General features: G+C 39.9%; 1 protein-coding gene across 6 annotated transcripts in view; it reads right to left on the bottom strand.

Annotated features, from left to right (window-relative positions):
• KIAA1217 overlaps positions 1–7,627 on the bottom strand; it is a 437,889-nt gene extending 430,262 nt beyond the window's left edge. For 3 of the 6 annotated variants that reach the window (XM_084867746.1, XM_084867744.1, XM_084867741.1), the window contains exon 1: positions 7,501–7,627. The gene's annotated coding sequence lies outside the window, so the exon portion shown is untranslated. The remainder of the gene's footprint in view (positions 1–7,500) is intronic. The other 3 variants (XM_084867748.1, XM_084867745.1, XM_084867743.1) reach the window with 3 other exon arrangements.
• Between the last annotated feature and the right edge of the window lie 9,983 nt (positions 7,628–17,610).

Genomic DNA, 17,610 nt, shown 5'->3' with positions numbered 1-17,610 from the left:
AAAAAAATCCTGTCTTTTGCAATTATTTTAATAGCTCTCTCCTCCATCCACCTCTTTCCCACCAGTTCTCTTTCACTCAGTCAACACTGGTCTACTTTGCCATTTCTCAAATGCAACCTAATCTTTTATCATGCTTCTTCCCCCCCCTCCTCTGGCAAACGCCCATTGCTTGGGGAAATAGCCTGCTCTGCTTCTTCTATGCACTCATACAATTTTGTACATCATTCGTTCAGAAAATTTTAATATTCAGATAACCTGGATATCCCAGTTTTATATGATTCTCCTCAAGGGCAAGAACCATGTTTTACTTATTTTTTTAAGCCTTCCAGTTCTTAGCACAATGTCATACACATAGTAGATGGTCAGTGGGTTTTTGGAGTTTTTTTTTGGTTTAGTTGGTGAGTAGAGGCACTATACTAATCATATGTTCAGAAAACAATGTTATCACCAGGATCAAGTATTAAAACATTGTCTCAAAAAGTCAATCTAATGTTTATCTAGCATATATATTGAAATAAAATTTCTTGTTCATTCATTTCAAAATAATGAATGTATATAGTCTGTAATATACTAGTATAATATTACATATATCCATGATGCATATGATAAACTGTCAAATATAAGCATAATATTCTGTATTCTGAATAAATGTTTAAATCATGAGTTTTCTTTAAAGTCTAACTTACACATTGTATTTCTAATGATAAATTACCAAGAAATACAAACTGTATCAAAAAAATCTGTAACTTAACAAATATATTTCACTGATGATTTTTATATGTTTGAAATAATTATTCTCTAGTTTCTTTTAGTAATGTAATTGCACATTTTGGAAACATGGGAAATAAAATTAATTTGAACCCATTTGAGTTTTTCCCTGTTGCAAAAAGGGGGGAAAACCACATAGATGTAGTTTTTTACTTAATTTAAGACCTTAAAATCATTAACTCAGGAAATCATAATAGTTAACCTGGTACAGCAGCATTTTTAAGACGAAGGCTTTTTCTCTGTCTAGACTTGCAAATTCCCAGACACTTACCCTTCCCATTTCTATCCATGATCTAAGAATTATGTGATTATAGAAGAAATAAGTAGCTTTATAGGCAGATGGACAGGTAGAGGCTTACAATAGCTTGCTCCTAAATAGCCAAGATTAAAGAAACTATTAAAAAAAAAAAAACATACTCAGTATATAATGATGTGCTGAGATGTTTTTTTTGCTTGGGTGAATTTTTATCACTATATCCCCAAATAACAAGTTAACCACACACTCTTTCATCTATACTAATTCTGATTATTTTTCAAATGACCATATTCTGATTTCTTAAACAAATCCAGTGGAATAGAGGTATTTTGAAAATAAGGTGGCTTATTAGACTTGAAAACTTTAAATTGGAAGCAATATATACAGCAAAGTAAAAATCTGAATTCAGATGGTAAAATATTCTATTGATGTTGGCAAATGTTCTCATTTGTGATTGTATACACTCTTAAAGTTCTTTATAGAGGAAACATTCACTGGATACAGGTCTAAATTTCAGAAGGTACTGAATAATATAGAGTTTGAAAAATATTTGTCAAAATAGAGCTTGTTCCATTAACTTTCAATTCTGGTGAGAGCAGAAACAGAAAATCTAATTTTATTGAGTTAAGAAATACCCTGTTTCCCTGAAAATAAGACAGTGTCTTTTATTAATTTTTTCTCTCAAAGTTGCGCTAGGTCTTATTTTCAGGGGATGTCTTATCTTTCCATGCTCTAGGTCTTATTTTCGGGGAAACACGGTATATTCCTTTTAAAGTTCCATTAAGATAAGCAACCTAAAGCAAATCTGTGTATTATAAACATAAGAGATATTGCTTATACTTTTCAGCATGAAATGAGCCGTGATTATAGCATAGTTTCATAGATAAATTTCAATAAAAAATTAGCACAACCTTGCCAAAACTGGTTTGGCTCAATGAACAGAGTGTCGGCTTGGGGTCTGAAGGACCCGGGTTCGATTCCGGTCAAGGGCATGTACTTTGGTTGCGGGCATATCCCCAGTAGGGGGTGTGTAAGAGGCAGCTGATCGATGACTCTCTCTCATCGATGTTTCTAACTATCTCTCTCCCTTCCTCTCTGTACAAAATCAATAAAATATATTTAAAAAAAAATTAGCACAACCACTGAGAACACAACTCACTGCCCAGTCATCTTGTACTTGGAGTAAGCAAGTAACAACAGAGAACTGGGAGTGTAGGTAGCACACTACAAGAGATGTTACACATCGAGGTCAAGAGCAGTCCATGTCAAGGCAGTGATCATTTGAAGAGAAACTTAGAGATCTAGCAGTTTCTTGCCTTTTTGAATAACATATATAGAATGAAAAGAGCATTTCAGTTTTTGTCCCACTCTATAATTCTGAGACTGCTAATTCTCTTTATTCTCAATGTCCCGAACTCCTCCAATGCAAACGCATTTAATCTTTTTAAATCAGACCTGTGTGTTATTGATCTCTTTAGGTTAAGTAGATTAGTTCATGTAACTGAAAATACACAGATTGGTTTAAAAATAAAAATAGATTAATTTTAAGAATTGGTCTCATGCTTCTTTTCTGACATACTGAATTTTAACAGGATCAAGTAAGAAAATGAAACGTGGGAATACATTCTTATATTTCTTCTTATATATTGTTAAGTAGAAGAAGACAAATAAGATAAAGTTAATAAGGGAAAGTAAGGAGAATTCCAGAAGTAAATGTTAATTTTTAGCATTCATATATCAGAGCTCATTCTATACTTGGTTGAAAAAATTGCCATTAACTACTGGTAAGCAGCATTAAGTATGTTTAGCTTTTATTTGTAAAACAACTGCCCAGGGTAAGCGATGTGAGCTTCAAAAATAAGATGGAGAAAGACTTAGTGCCCTATACAGGTGTGTAATGCATGATTCTGAACTGATATTAGTAGTAAGCCAAAACTATGAATTTAGTAACTGTAAGCACAGGTTACCATTGCTCTGCCGAAGAAATACTGTGCTCTTGACCTTAGGTGTACTGGAAAATGAGTGATATTGGTCACAAAACAATCCAATAAAGGAAAATACATGATAAGTACCGTACAAACCCACTGTTTCTTCTGAAATACTCTAGACCAGTGGTCGGCAAACTCATTATTCAACAGAGCAGCTACAGTTTGCCGACTACTGTACTAGACAAAGTGCAGTTCCTCCCAGTGGGTGAGGACCATTTACTGATATTATCAGCTTGTTACAGGAAAAAGCAGTAACACCTTTCAGAGACACTGCCTATGCATATCCACCATTATCTTCCATGCTACTTCACTGGGTAAAAGTTAATGTGCCAGGGCCTAATGTCACCGCAGTCATCTCTAGTATCCAGAATGAATTTAAACACCACTGAGAGAAAACATGCCTTTTGTGTTCCTAGAATTAATATGTATTTTTTATTTATAGAGGCGGACAATATTGAACTGCGGGTATCCAAAGACAACCCCAGTCAATGTGTGCTATGGCAAATAAGATGCATGTGAGCTTACTCCTTGTGCAGAAAGAGTAGCATAGGTGTTTCCCTGGTGTAGGTACATAAGTGATATTTTCGAAAGAATAAGTTTTTAGCTTCCAGGCAACTGGAAGTAAACAGAACCCCACTGCATTTGACTTAGAGTATTCACACGGTACATGTGCTCTTGAAAGCACTGGACATGCATTAACCAAGTCATTAATCCTCACCACTACTTCTCCCCATAAACCACGTATTATTGTTCTTTAATGGTTGACAAAACTCAGTTAGGAAGGATAATTGCCTTGCTCAAGGCCATAGAGGAAGCCTGTGTTAGAAAAAGAATTAGACTTGAGTAATTTTTGGCCTATAGGCTTATACTTGGGCCACCAGGACATTTGAAATGGAACAGCCTTTCTTAAATTGTATGCAGAGTATGTGTGAGTGTATGTGTGTGTGTGTACATATTCAAGCATACACACATGAGTATATATAATGGGACTATAAGGTCCCATATTCAACATATCTTTTGGTTTTTCTTTGTTAGAAAAACACTTATAGTATTGTGATAAATGTATTAATCCTGAAATTTGTTCTCTTCCTTTTCCCTTTGTGTTGTCTATGAAACGCCAACTCCGGGCAACAAATAAGAAGGCTGTCGTCACCAGACAGTCTTATTCAGAATGTCACCACACAGTGTTTTTCAGGGGTCAAGCTATCCAATCACAAGGTGTTGATTAATTTCATTAACTGTTTTGATGAAAAAATTGTTTTTCTCTATAGGGTGCTTTAACATAGTGGTGAAATGTGCAAGCTCAAGGGTCAAAAACTGCTAGAATTAGAATTCTGGGGAATTTTTTTTTTTTTTTTTGTCTGCATGATCTTGGGAAAATGACTGAAACTCTGTCTCAGTTTCCTCATCTGCAGAATAGGGATAGTAATAGTACTATGTTGTAAGAATTTTATGAGGCTTATAGGATTCAATATATTGTCTCAGAAGAGAGGAATCAAAAGTTTAGATATGATATCATCATCATTATCATCATTACTAATATACAGGATATTGAACAACATTTTCAAACTAAGTTAGTGGTCAATGTTCATGTCCATTTCTAAAAAAATGATTTTCTTTATTTAGAGCAGTTAAAAAACTAAATAAATAATAAGCCAGTCAGAGAAAGATAAATCTCACATGACCTCACTCATTTGTGGAATATAATGAATAACATAAACTCATGAAAAAAAACAGATCCAGAGACAGAGAAGCATCGATCAGACCATCAAACCTCAGAGGGAAGGTAGGGGAGGGCTTGGTTAAGGGTGAGAGATCAACCAAAGGACTTGTATGCATGCATATAAGCCTAACCAAAGGACACAGATGGGCGGGGGGAGGGAGGGAGTGTGAGGGCATGAGTGGGGGTGGGGTGGGGGGAAACAGGGGGAATAAGGACACATATATAATACCTTAATCAATAAAGAAAAAAGAAGTAAAATAAAAATAAATAAAATTAGGACAAAACAATTTTGGGGGAATGAATTCAGAAAAATACAAAAAACTTAGGAAGATTGGCCACATTCTCTAATGTTGACTCATATCGTCATCCTGAAAAGAATTTGTTGGCACATACCGACAACACTCCAACATTCTTCTTTCTTTAGTGGGTTTTCAGGAGGAATAAAGTCCTTCGTATGTAGGATATAATGAACTACATAAACTGATGTACAGAAATAGATCCAGTGACGGGCAGGGGTGGGGGTGGCTTAAAGATCAACCAAAGGACTTGTATGCATGCATATTAGCATAACCAATGGAGACAGACACTGGGGTGGTGGGGGCTGGGGGTGGGAGTGGTGGGGGGTGTCAATTGGGGAAAAAGGAGACCTATGTAATACTTTAAACAAATAAACAAAAAAATAAATGAATAAATAAATAAATAAAGTAAATGAGAGACAAACAAAAAAGTTTAAAATGTACCAGAATACATTACAGTACTAACCAAGTTACACATGGTGTGTGTGTGGGGGAATAAAGGAATTCAGATATGTGAGAACCTACATAAATAAACTAAACTAAACCTCATGTACCAAATGAAATAACCATTCTAAAGAACTAACACTAAGATCTCAGTGTGGGGAGTGAGAACAACACCAGCCAACACAAACCTAAAATAGCATGACTATTAGTTAGACTTCTTGATTTTAGGACAACCACTTTAAGTAAAATCCTTATACAGCATGGGTATTTTAATCCCATTCTCCAAAATTAAAGTTACCATTGGTATTATATGATGGGATGTGTGGCTATGAAAGTTGAATTCAGATTATAAATAAAAACAAATATACATTCTGACAAGTGTGATCTTTAAAAAATATCCAGTCCTGCTGCCAATTTCAAAATTGTTGCAGTGGAACTTTTCCATTTGAACAGCCGAATCCTCTCAGGGAGATGAGAAGGAAACATCACTTTATTATTTTTTCACCTGCCTTTGGTTTATTTATATTTTTAACAAAAATGTCCATTATCTATATTGACCTTGCATGTTGATAATCACTCTAGATTTCAAATGACTTTTAACAAACTCCCAAATTAAATCTGTTATCAAAGAAAACCTATTATCTTTCATTAAGTTTATTCAAAGATGTCCCCATACATTGACAAAAGGTCAGTATTTTAAATAATCTTTGAATAAGTATTTAGTTTTAGATCATCTATTTGAAAATTCCATCCCAGCACACTTTACTCAGACACAGATATATACACCATAGGAATGTGTAGACACTCTTTAGGTTGAGATGGTAGACACTTTTTTTTAGAAGAATTTTTTAGACTTTTGTGTTTTTTTAGACACATTGTAATGCCAGAGAACTTTCCCTTTATACAGACTAAATTCAGTCTATTAAGCAACTTTCATCAACACTTGCAAATTTCTCCAGTGTTCACTGTATATGTCTTTTATAAAGTATTTTGGTCAACAAATAGTTTTTGTACAAACATTTCATTGGTCATCATATATGTTAAGAAAAATATTAAGAATGTCTAGATAGATTTGCAGGTTTAAAATGGTACATGGCATGAAAATGCATCACTGCATATTCATTTATAATAGTTTTTAAAGGGACATTGGGAATAAAATTGTATGATGAACTTAATTTTTCTAAATAAAAACTTGCAGTTATGAGTGAATAGTTAAACAATTTTTAATTTTAGTATAAAATCATAGGACCCACTATTACAATTTTTGGTGGAGATATATATATATATATATATATATATATATATATATATATATATATAATGTTGTTTAGTGATTTAATATGTAGTTCTTGATCTAATGAAGGAAATTATTACATAAGTTATAAAAGGTAATTTTTGTGATTATATGCATGAAAATAATAGATAGCTTTGTTTGGGTACTACATTTCTCAATTTCAGGTCAAATATTCAATCATATTCTTGTTAAGGGAAATGTTCTGATATTCATGTGAGAAAACTCTTTTAAATGTTCCAGGTAACGATCTCATCGGAGATTTTTGTCATGCTTGGCAAGGAACCAACTGTCAGATTGTCATTTCAGATAAAAATTCATTTAAAAAGAGACTGCAAAAAATTAAACATGCAAACATTCCTTTGCTAGTTGATACGGTTTTAGAAAATTTTCCTTTTTAATTTCTTTTTCATATAGATAAGCAATAAAAAAAGAAACTTCATGTGAATACTACTGGATTCTGCAACCAAGGATAAAAATCTGTCCTTCTCAAAGAGAAGTGCAAACCATCAGTTTTCCTCTTACATTCTTCAATTAATGAAAAAGTTCTATTACCTCCTAATTACTGCTTATTTTACCAAGGCACTCTAGGAGTTTAGAGAACATCACACTCACCCACACGGACAAGTTTTTGAAACCACAACAAGTCCCATTCCTGTGCGTGACCTGCCAGGCTTATTAGGAAAGAAGTTTCTAACACAGGCTGACAACGCGGCCGGCCGGTGTGGCCTTACCTTGCTGAGCCGAAGCCTTCCTCTGAGCCGTGGTGGCTGCCGTGTGCACCTGCCGCTGTTTGACCAAATTCCCCTCACTTCCAGTTCTCGGGATCTTCTCACCCAAACCAACTTTTTTCTGTTTGCTGTTCAAATCCTCCCTCCTGGCTGGTGGCGGCTTAGCAGCTGTACTGGAGAAGGAAGGTCTAGCCAAGCGGGAAGGTTTGGACATTTTAAACAGCAGAAGAAAACAACAGCAGAAAGAACCAACTCTAGAATGTTACCTGCTGGGGCAGCAGATTCTAAAAATCCTCCGAGCTTCACTTCTCAATGGCCACGGGCACAGAATGAAGCGCAGCTGGATGGGAAGGGTTGGGCTGCCGCTCGGGTTTCTTTTAAACAGAAAAGGCACCGTGCAGCCACAGAGCGCGTTTACTACATCTCCGGAATGTGAGTGTGTTTTGAAGACGCCGGTGACAGTTTTGTAATGGTAACTGCTCCAACTGAACAGCAGATGTTGAAATAGGGAATGTAAAATAGACACACACACACACACACACACACACACACACACACACAGAACTCCCTAGCAAGCACAGACTGGTTTGACACTGGATAGCCTAGTAGTGGAAAAATAATGTAAATATGTACCCCACCCACTCAGGCACCTTATATATGAAAATAAGCCAGATGTGGGGTTTATATGACTATGAAGTGCATATCACGTTCAGTTTCCAGGCATTGGTTCAAGCAAATATTTCCCCGTCTTAGCACATTCTTATATTATATTCCGAGAGTTGAGTGTGTAACGAATGCCCACCTACAAAATTACTTCTCCTGCTGTATATATAGCATGCACAAGGCACTGTGGAAAAGAAGAAAAATGGAAGAATGTGATTTTCATACCTGTGTGGGCAGCCCGGGGGTACCTACTAACTGATAGGAAGAGCTGTGTGTCTGAGTGATATGGTGTAGGGCGTGTGTGCATATGTGTGAGGGTGTGTGTATGTGAGGGGTGGGAGTCTAAGTCAGATAGAGGAATTATTTTACCTCTTAAAAAGCTTAGACTTTATTCTAGTGAGAACATGAATATGTGGCATTGCCCTGCTTTCTGAAAGACCAATACTAGTGGTGTAAAAATGAGTGTGTTCAAGGGGTCACGCTTTTCGAGACTAAAGACAGTCCTTCCACCCATTTAACACAGACCTCAGGCCAGGAGCACAGGTCTCCCCTACTGAAGGCAGCCATTTTTCTCCTCGTTTCCCATATCAGTGATTTTTATGACTTGGGGTTAACCTGTTTCCAACCTCAATTATTGTGTGTTCCCTTAGGGAGAGTTCACACAAACTCTCTATGAACTATAAAAAGGTTATATAACTCCAAGTGTAAATACCATTGGATTCCTCACTTATAGTTGATAAGCCACAGCTACTTAGCACTTTATCAAGGCAGAATTATGTGCTGAAAAGAGTATAAATTCTGGAATTTTGGGGGCCTGATGTTCTAAGTCCTAAATGTGGACCCAGCCCCGGGCAAGTGGTTTTTCATCAATAAAATTGGGATAGTGATTCAACCAAAGTGACAAATGTCTCCAACATTGTAACATTCAAGAAATGTGAATTTCTTTACCCTGTTCTTCCAAAAATCCCAAATTAATTATTCCCAAAAGGTCAGAGTTACAAAATCAAATCCTGTCCCAGAATAGAAAAACCATGATAACATCACATTTCTGATTTTGGAGCAATGGATCAGGGAGAAAGCAAAATGAGAAGACCATTACTATTATGAGAAATGTATTCTGCAAATGTAATGAACCACTATGTTTACAAATACTGCTCTATCAAAAAACACATCCATTAAATACTGTAAAGCATAACTACCAAACTTAAGAAACTCCTTTACTCTTAGTACTTCGTTCAAATAAAATAGTCCAAGTTTTAATTTATCCAAATTATCTTTTACTTCTGCCTGGAAACTATTGCTTTCTTAGGCCTCCAGCAGCTGGCTTTCTTTTTAAAGAAACTAACTTTGACCATGTCAGAGACTACCAAGCAGAGAGCATCAGACCTGGGATAGAGGAGCTGGCTGTCATAAAAGTTCACTCACCAGCCACACGACCACTTCAAAGGCCAGGCTCACATTTTGAACTCATTCCTCCGAACAATGACGTACAATAACATATGTTGGACACTGGGGTGTGCAAATCAGATGGCTGTTGCGGGTCTGGGGGACATGGCTATAGTAGACTGTAGTCTGGAAAGCAACTGGAAGGATCAGGACCAGGAGAGAAGTGGGACTGCATCCCAACACCATCGGGAGCAGGTGGTTTCCTGTGCGATGTGATAGGACATTTCGGAGGGAGGGGATTATGACTCATCATGGTGCATGCTCATTCTCTAGGGGAGTCCAGTGTAATTGGGCTTATTTTAGAAAGAAGAGGGAAAATAGACAGTGATATATATATATATATATATATATATATATATATATATATATATAAAACACCCTATTTATATCCATCTATTTATTTATAACTATCTAGTTACCCACTTCATCCACTGGTTTGCTTCTCTGGAGAACCCCTTTACACACACACAACTACCCCGCCCCATACACACACACACACACACACACACACAATTTATATATGAGAAAAAGAGAGAGGAATTTTTAAGGAATTGGCTCATATGATCACAGGGTTTGATATGATCACAGGGTTTGGCAAGTTGGAATTCTACGGAACAGGCTGGCAGGCTAGAAATTCAGGGAGGACTTGGTGTTGCAGTCTGAAGTCCAAAATCTGCAGGCTAGAAACTCAGGCATGATTGTTATGCTGCAGTCTGGAGATAGAATTAATGTTTCTTTAGAAAATCTATCTTTTGTCTTAATGCTCTCAACTAATTTGATGAGGCCCACCCACATTATGGAGGATAACATGTTTCACTTAAAGTGCATTGATTTGAATGTTAGCCACATCTAAAAACACCTTCATAGTGACATCCAGAGTAGTGTTTTACCGAATAACGGGGCACCATAACTTAGCCAAACTGGCACATAAAATTAACCACCACAACGATTAAACTAGACCTTCTGAAGTTTTCAGTCCATGGAAGCCTCCACACTAAGCTATCTGCCACACGTGGAAGAGGATCTATATCTTTTAATGTTCCTCAAAATAGAGTGCATTAGTCATGTATTCAACTTCTCTCAACAAAAAATTAGGTTTCTTGTGTGACCCAAACATGGTATTCAAAGATCTCATTCAGTTAATATGCTATAGACGAGGACCTATAGGAGACATAGAAAAGAGACATGCCTTCCTCTTTTCCTACCATTCCCCTTCATGGGAGCAATAGAAGCCTCTGGAGTTGCCATTTAATCAGAGGTCAGAGCTGGTGCTGAGCAGTGCCTGTCTATGTGTAGTCCTGCAATTTTCTCATCTACTGCAGAGCCTGGCAGGTTATGATATTCCCTAGCTGTGAATATCATAACCTCTTAGCTCAGGGTTACTTTGAATTCTTAGGCTTTATTCCTGCTCGCGTCCTTTCTTGGTTAGTATCACCCCCACAATGACCTAATCACAGCGTGATTCAGCATCCTGGACTTTGACTTTGGCCTTTTCCTTCTGACGCTCGGTAACAAGACTCCTACATGTGCTAGAGATGACCTTTGTCGGGGCACTCTGGATTTTCTCACTGTGTCTTACAGTCTCGCATCAGCACCTCTGGAATTGGCCTGATGGTCCCTTAGCCCATTCAGAAAGGGTGGGGCTAGAAGTTTCCTTCCTGCTCTAAAATTCCATGGACCTGCAATGTCTATGCGAAACCCAGCCATCACCCCTTTCCCCATATTGGAACATCTTGTGGAACCCCTTGAGTGTTATAATTAAGGAATTATTCATTGCATCATTGTCTCTCCTTGAACCCCACTTTCTCCCCTCCTCCCCATTTAAATATGTATCCATTTAGCTTCCTGTGAGGACAGACTTTTAGATTTCAAGAGGAGAGGGCAAACTCTGGGGCCAGATTGACTGAGTTCAGGTCCCAGCTTCAGTACTTACAACCTGAGAGTTTTTAGCCTCTGAGTGCGACAATTTACTCATCTGTAAAATGGAAAGACTAGTATCTACCTCTTCTGGTTATTGTGAGGTAAAATATTTTAGAACCGGAATGGGTACGTAAAAAAGTGCACAATAAGGGTTAACAGTTGCTATTAATGATCATTACCGCCTCAAGGAGAGCTTGGGCCCTACCCTCCAGCTACTATGGATCCCTGGTAATCTGCATTCTGCTGTCAAAATTCCTCACCAAAGAGAAAGCATTGTGATGTTGGAACTGTGAGGCTCGGGTAGACCAGCTACCTCTTCCCGTGAACCTTCCTCCTGGCTTCCAACCCTGTGCTATTGCTTTTGTAACAGCCTGAGCAGCCTTGGCCCAGGGATGATTCTTGGCTGCCCCAGTGAAGGAGGGGGCTGCTGGGGCACTGCTCCCAGAAGGTGGCTCAGGGCCACAGCTTGCTGCCTCGCGGAGTTTGGTTGGCACTCACCTGGGCTCTCTCATAGACTATGGATGGTTCTACATGTTAATTTGAAGCTCCCCTTTTCCCACCAGGATTTAACACCAGTGGGTGCTCACCGAGGTCTGGTCCTTAAATCCAGGGCTGAGCACTTTGGACAGCACCTCCTGTACTCTCCCAGTTCAACAAAGCCTAACTCAGAGTTTCTTCATACCCCTCTGAGTCTATTCTGTTTTCCAAAACCTAAAAGCTGCGCTCAAATCTCCATGCTTACTAGTTCTTTCTTATAGCTAGCCTAAACCCCTCTTATAGGCTTCAAACACATTTTCTCTTATTATCCTAATATACAAAAACACAGGGTCCATAATGACCGATTAGGGGCTTGACTGAACACCAGAAGTCAGTCCTGCAGTCAGTGCTGGGTTGCCGTGGTGACCCAGCACTGACTGCTGCCAGTGTGGGTGTAGTGACCCAAGTTGTCTGCCAAGGGGTCTGGGGATCAGGCCCAGAGAGAGGCCTGAAGAGAGAGGCAGGGTCTTATCTGCAGCCTCTGTGGCAGTTGTTAATCAGCTATTGCCTCTCTCTTTCTCTCCAGGCTTAGCCAACAATTGCACCTCTGTTTCTCTCTGGGCCTCCAGGGGAGGCTGCTGATCAGGCCTGCCTCTCTGATCAGGCCCAGAGATTGGCCCAGAGATGCTGACTGGCATAGAAACTGACCAATCAGAACCCAAACTGGGTGAACTGTGAGGAGTTAATGGCTGCCTAGGAGGCAGAGCTTTTGATGCTGACTGGTATAGAAATTGACCAATCAGAGCCAAATCTGGGTGAACTGTGAGGAGCCAATGACTGCTTAGGAGGTGAAACGTTTGGCAATGACTGTCATAGAAACCGACCAATCAGAACTAAACTGGCCAGCAGGAGCAAAATTAGGCTGGCAGGGGAGGGTAGCTGGGGGTAACCAGGCCAGCAGGGAAGGGCAATTGGGGGGTGAGATCAGATTGGCAGGGGAGGGCAGTTAGAGGTGATTAGGCAGGCAGGCAGAGGCAGTTAGGGGCGATCAGGCAGGCAGACAGATGAGCAGTTAGGAGCTAGTGGTCCCAGATTGCAAGAGGGATGACTGGCAGTTGGACATCCCCCAAGGGGTCCCAGATTGGAGAGGGTACAGGCTGGGCTGAGGGGGCCCTTCATGCACTAATTTCATGCACCAAGCCACTAGTTTTAACATAAAAAGTGAGATCATCTATAAGGGAATACTCTCCCTGATTTATTCATGGTCCATAAGAAAAACTGTGCATGATGAGAATTCTATGTACTGTCTAATTGTTATTTTTCTACTTGATCTGAGGATTTGAACTGGCTATGCTACCTACCCAGGCAGCCATTATGTCCTCCGAAGCTGGAATGATTGGTGTATTCTCAGTATAGCAGCCAGGGACTGGGTTATCCCAACCTGCATGCAGATGACATCCACAAGGATGGAAAGGCTATAGTTACTCCAAAACAATAAAGATGTAAATGATACTGGCTGGGTCAGGGCCTGAGCTCTCCTTGAGGCAGTAATGATCATTAATAGCAACTGTTAGCCCTTATTGTGCACTTTATACATACCCAATCCTGTTCTAAGACATTTTACCTCACAGTAACCCTAACAGGTACATACTAGTATCCTCATTTTACAGATGAGTAAGCTGTTGCACTCAGAGGCTAGAAACTCATCCAAGGTCTCACAGATTGTAAGTACTGAAGCTGGGACTTGAACTCAGTCATTCGGGCCCCAGAAGCTGCCCTCTGCACTGGAAACAAAAAGGCTGACTGCAGTCCTCATCACACACTGAGTGTGAACACAGAGCGATCGCATAGTCACAGCGGTGAGCTGGGGAAAGTGTGTCTGCTTCTTAGATGCCCTGTGCCAGGTCCCAAAGGGCACCACAGCCCTGTAGCTGCGAGAGTCCCGTGTGGGATGTGTGACTGAGGTTAGTTCACAGTTCACAGGAAGCACAGCATTCTGCCACGATGGGCAGACGGGGAGCAGCCGTCTGCAGCATGTGAGTGAGCAGCTTCTGATGTGGGGCCAACAAGTCCGTGGAGAAGATCCGTGGAGAGAGTTAGAGGGTAAGGAGTCCAGGTGCCTGAGTGTCGGCAGCTCCCAGAGGTCTTCACCCTACCCATCCTTGCCTCCTGACCTTGCTTTCTGGCCAGGTGTCAAGCAAAACGACCTATTAAGATTTGTATGACTTCCACCTCACTCTGTCCATCCTCCTAGAATGGAATACTGTGGTTGGTAATGTAGTCATAGAGCAGTCACTGCGCCTCTCAGGACCAAATCACTTGGAAAAGGTGTCCTAATATCTTCTCTGTGTATGTCACAGGGTTGTTGCAACAATCAAGTGAGATAATGAATGTGAAAGCACTTTGACAATTGTAAAATAACACATGCATGAAAGGTAGTAATTTTTAGGGTTATACATGACCAATTTTCCTGCCTAACAACTACTTTGGTGTCCTAGTAGAATTTTCTAGAGCAACGGTCAGCAAACTTTTTCTATGGGTCCAAAGAGTAAATATTTTCAGCTTTGCAGACCTTCATGCTTTCTATTGCAGGAATTCAACTTTGCCATCAGAGTGCGAAAGCAGCCACAGACAAAACAAGCCATTAAGCTACACTATGTTCTGATAACACTTTGTTTACAAAAACAGGTGATGAATATAGTTAGACTTAGCTTGTTGATTGCTGCTCTATAGCAGCCAACTAAACATTATGTGTGAAGGACAACATCATTCTGATCCCTTGACTCACTTTGTGTCTCTCCCAAGTGCAGTCTGTGTTCTGGCTCCAAATCTGTAGGAAAACAATTGCTCAAATCACTGCACTCTTACTGTTTGAACCTTACATCGCATTCGGGGACTTGAGATAAGTCTCATGATGGTACCCCCGAACAGCCAAAATTGGTTCTAACGTAATTACAAAACTTAGCAGGGGCAGGAGTAACACCTAACTCTTTGGCTAAGTGGATTGTATCATGCTTTTCTATTTTGTACCAAGAGTTTATTTGTATAGGATGCCATGAAGGCAGGCATGGTCTGAGTCTTAGCATTGTTGTGGGGTCGAACCCTGAAGTCAAAATAAGACCACCGGAGGCTGCTAATTGATTAAAAAAAACAAAAACAAAAACAAAACAAAAAAAAAAACACAAAAAAAAACCACAAACAGGGGGAGAATCCAAGATGGCTGCTCGGGTAGGCAACTAGCCGCAGCTGCACACAACAATTTCAATAAAATACAACTAAAATATAAAATGGACATTACCCAGAACTACAGGAAAGTCGACTGACTGGAAATCCTACAACAAGAAGCAAGGAGAAAACCAGAAGGAAGCGCGGAGGAGCTGTAAAAGCCCAAGGTATGGAGACAAGCGGCGCGCGGAGAGGACGGAGCCGGAGAGGAGGGAGGCCGAGTGCCTGACTGGCGTTCCCTAGCGGGAAGGAGATAAACACTCCGACTGTGCTGGGCCCAGCTCCAACTGCCCTGAACCCCAATTCTAGGCCAGACCCTGGGGACCCAGGCTCACCCATAGGGAGCTGGGCTGTAAGGCAGAACTCCAGGGAACAGCGAGAGGAGGTCCCGGAGGCGCGCGCGCACAGTGCGCGCAGAGAAGGGCCGCCGGCTGTGCCGCGGGATTGCCCTGGCCGGAAGGAGACTGGGGCTCCAGACTGCTCTGAACGCCACCTCCAACTCCACTTCCAACTGAACTGAACCCCAATACCGGACTCATTGGGGGAGAGCATAGACAGTTTGGCAGCAGGCGAAAATCAAGGGCACCTTTCTCTCAGAGGCGCTTGCAACAAGTACTGAAGGACCCTGAGTCTCAGGAGTCGCATAGGGCGGGGCTGACGGAAGCCAAGGCTGTAGGCTCCACCCTGAAACCCCACCCCATCAGGAAAGCTGCCTGCAACAATGCCTAAACCAAATAGATCACAAACGAAAGAAATGGAGGACAAAAAACGACTGGATATAGAGTTCAAAACCACACTTATAAGGTTTTTCAAGAATCTCCTAGAAAAGGCCGATAAAATAAATGAGACCTATGAGGATATGAAAAGGGATCAACAAGAAATGATAAGGAGTCAACAAGAAATAAAGAATACATTGTCTGAAATAAAAAATATTTTACAGAGTCCTAAAAACAGAATAGAAGATCGCAAGAATCAAATCAAAGATTTGGAACATAAAGAGCCAGAAGACACTCCTCTGCAGAAGCTAGAAGGCAAGAGAATCCGGAAAATTGAAGATAATGTAAGAAACCTCTGGGACAACTTCAAACGATCCAACATCAGAATTATGGGGGTCCCAGAAGATGAAAGAGAGCAAGATATCGAAAACATACTGAAAGAAATAGTGACAGAAAACTTCCCCCACCTGGGGAAAGAATTGGACTTACAAGTCCAGGAAGCACACAGAACTCCAAATAAGAGGAATCCAAAGAGGACCACACCAAGACAAATCATAATTAAGATTCCAAGAGCAAAAGACAAAGAGAGAATATTAAAAGCAGCAAGAGCTAAGCAGGTGGTTACCTATAAAGGAACACCTATACGATTGTCAGCTGATTTCTCAACAGAAACCATGCATGCCAGACGGGAATGGCAAGAAATATTCAAGGTGATGAATAGTAAGAACCTACAGCCAAAGATAATCTATCCAGCAAAGCTATCTCTCAGATTCGAAGGTCAGATAAAGAGCTTCACTAATAAAAAAAAGCTAAAGGAGTTCATCACCACCAAACCAGAATTATATGAATTGCTGAAGGGGGTTCTTTCATAAGAGAAAGTAAATAAAGATAAAAATTATGAACAACAAATATGTAACTATCAACAAGTGAATCTAAAAACCAAGGAAACTAAAAAAAAAAAAAATCTGAGGAACAATATTAACTGTTGAATATAATAGAATCAGAGGTATGGAAGGGGAGTGAACTGATGATTCTAGGGGAAAAGGGGAGAGGGAGAGGTGGGAAGAGACTGAACATAAATTGTGCACCTATGGATGAGGACAATGGGGGGTGGGGAAAGGACAGAGGGTGGGGTGAGAAGGGGGGGGGGAAAGGAACATTTGTAATAATATGAACAATAAAAATTTATTTAAAAAAAAACAAAAAAAAACACAAACAGGCAAGGATTTATTGAACTGGCCAGGAAGGCCACGAGAGCACCACTCGCAGGTGGAGCCACACTTAGGACCGCGCCTTTGCAGGTGTAGGCAGGCAGTCCTTTTAAAGGTCTAAACCACAAAAATTTTCCTTTGTTCTAAGTTCTAAATTCTAAATTCTAAAGGCTTACCTGAATCTGTGGTGTGACCTTACCTTGTAAAATGTTTCACTCTCCGCAGATTCAAGGCGAAGGCTTGTAATCAGATTCCTCAATTTCCTAGTTAAATGCTATGGATAGATTTTTCTGTTTTAACAGCTCTAATTTCTAAGAATCCTTAAAAAGGATTTTTATGAGTTCAATAAAAGATGCCTTACCCCATGATGTCATCCATCTGCACTTCTATATTGTAAAAGAATCTTAACATTATTTAGGACACGGTATGCTGTAAAATTGTCAGTGCCAAGAAGA

Source organism: Pipistrellus hanaki, assembly GCF_964339955.1.
Source record: "Pipistrellus hanaki genome assembly, chromosome: 1".
Lineage (NCBI taxonomy): Eukaryota > Metazoa > Chordata > Mammalia > Chiroptera > Vespertilionidae > Pipistrellus > Pipistrellus hanaki.
The sequence above is the reverse complement of the archived record's forward strand: the minus strand, read 5'-3'. Positions and strand labels throughout refer to the sequence as shown.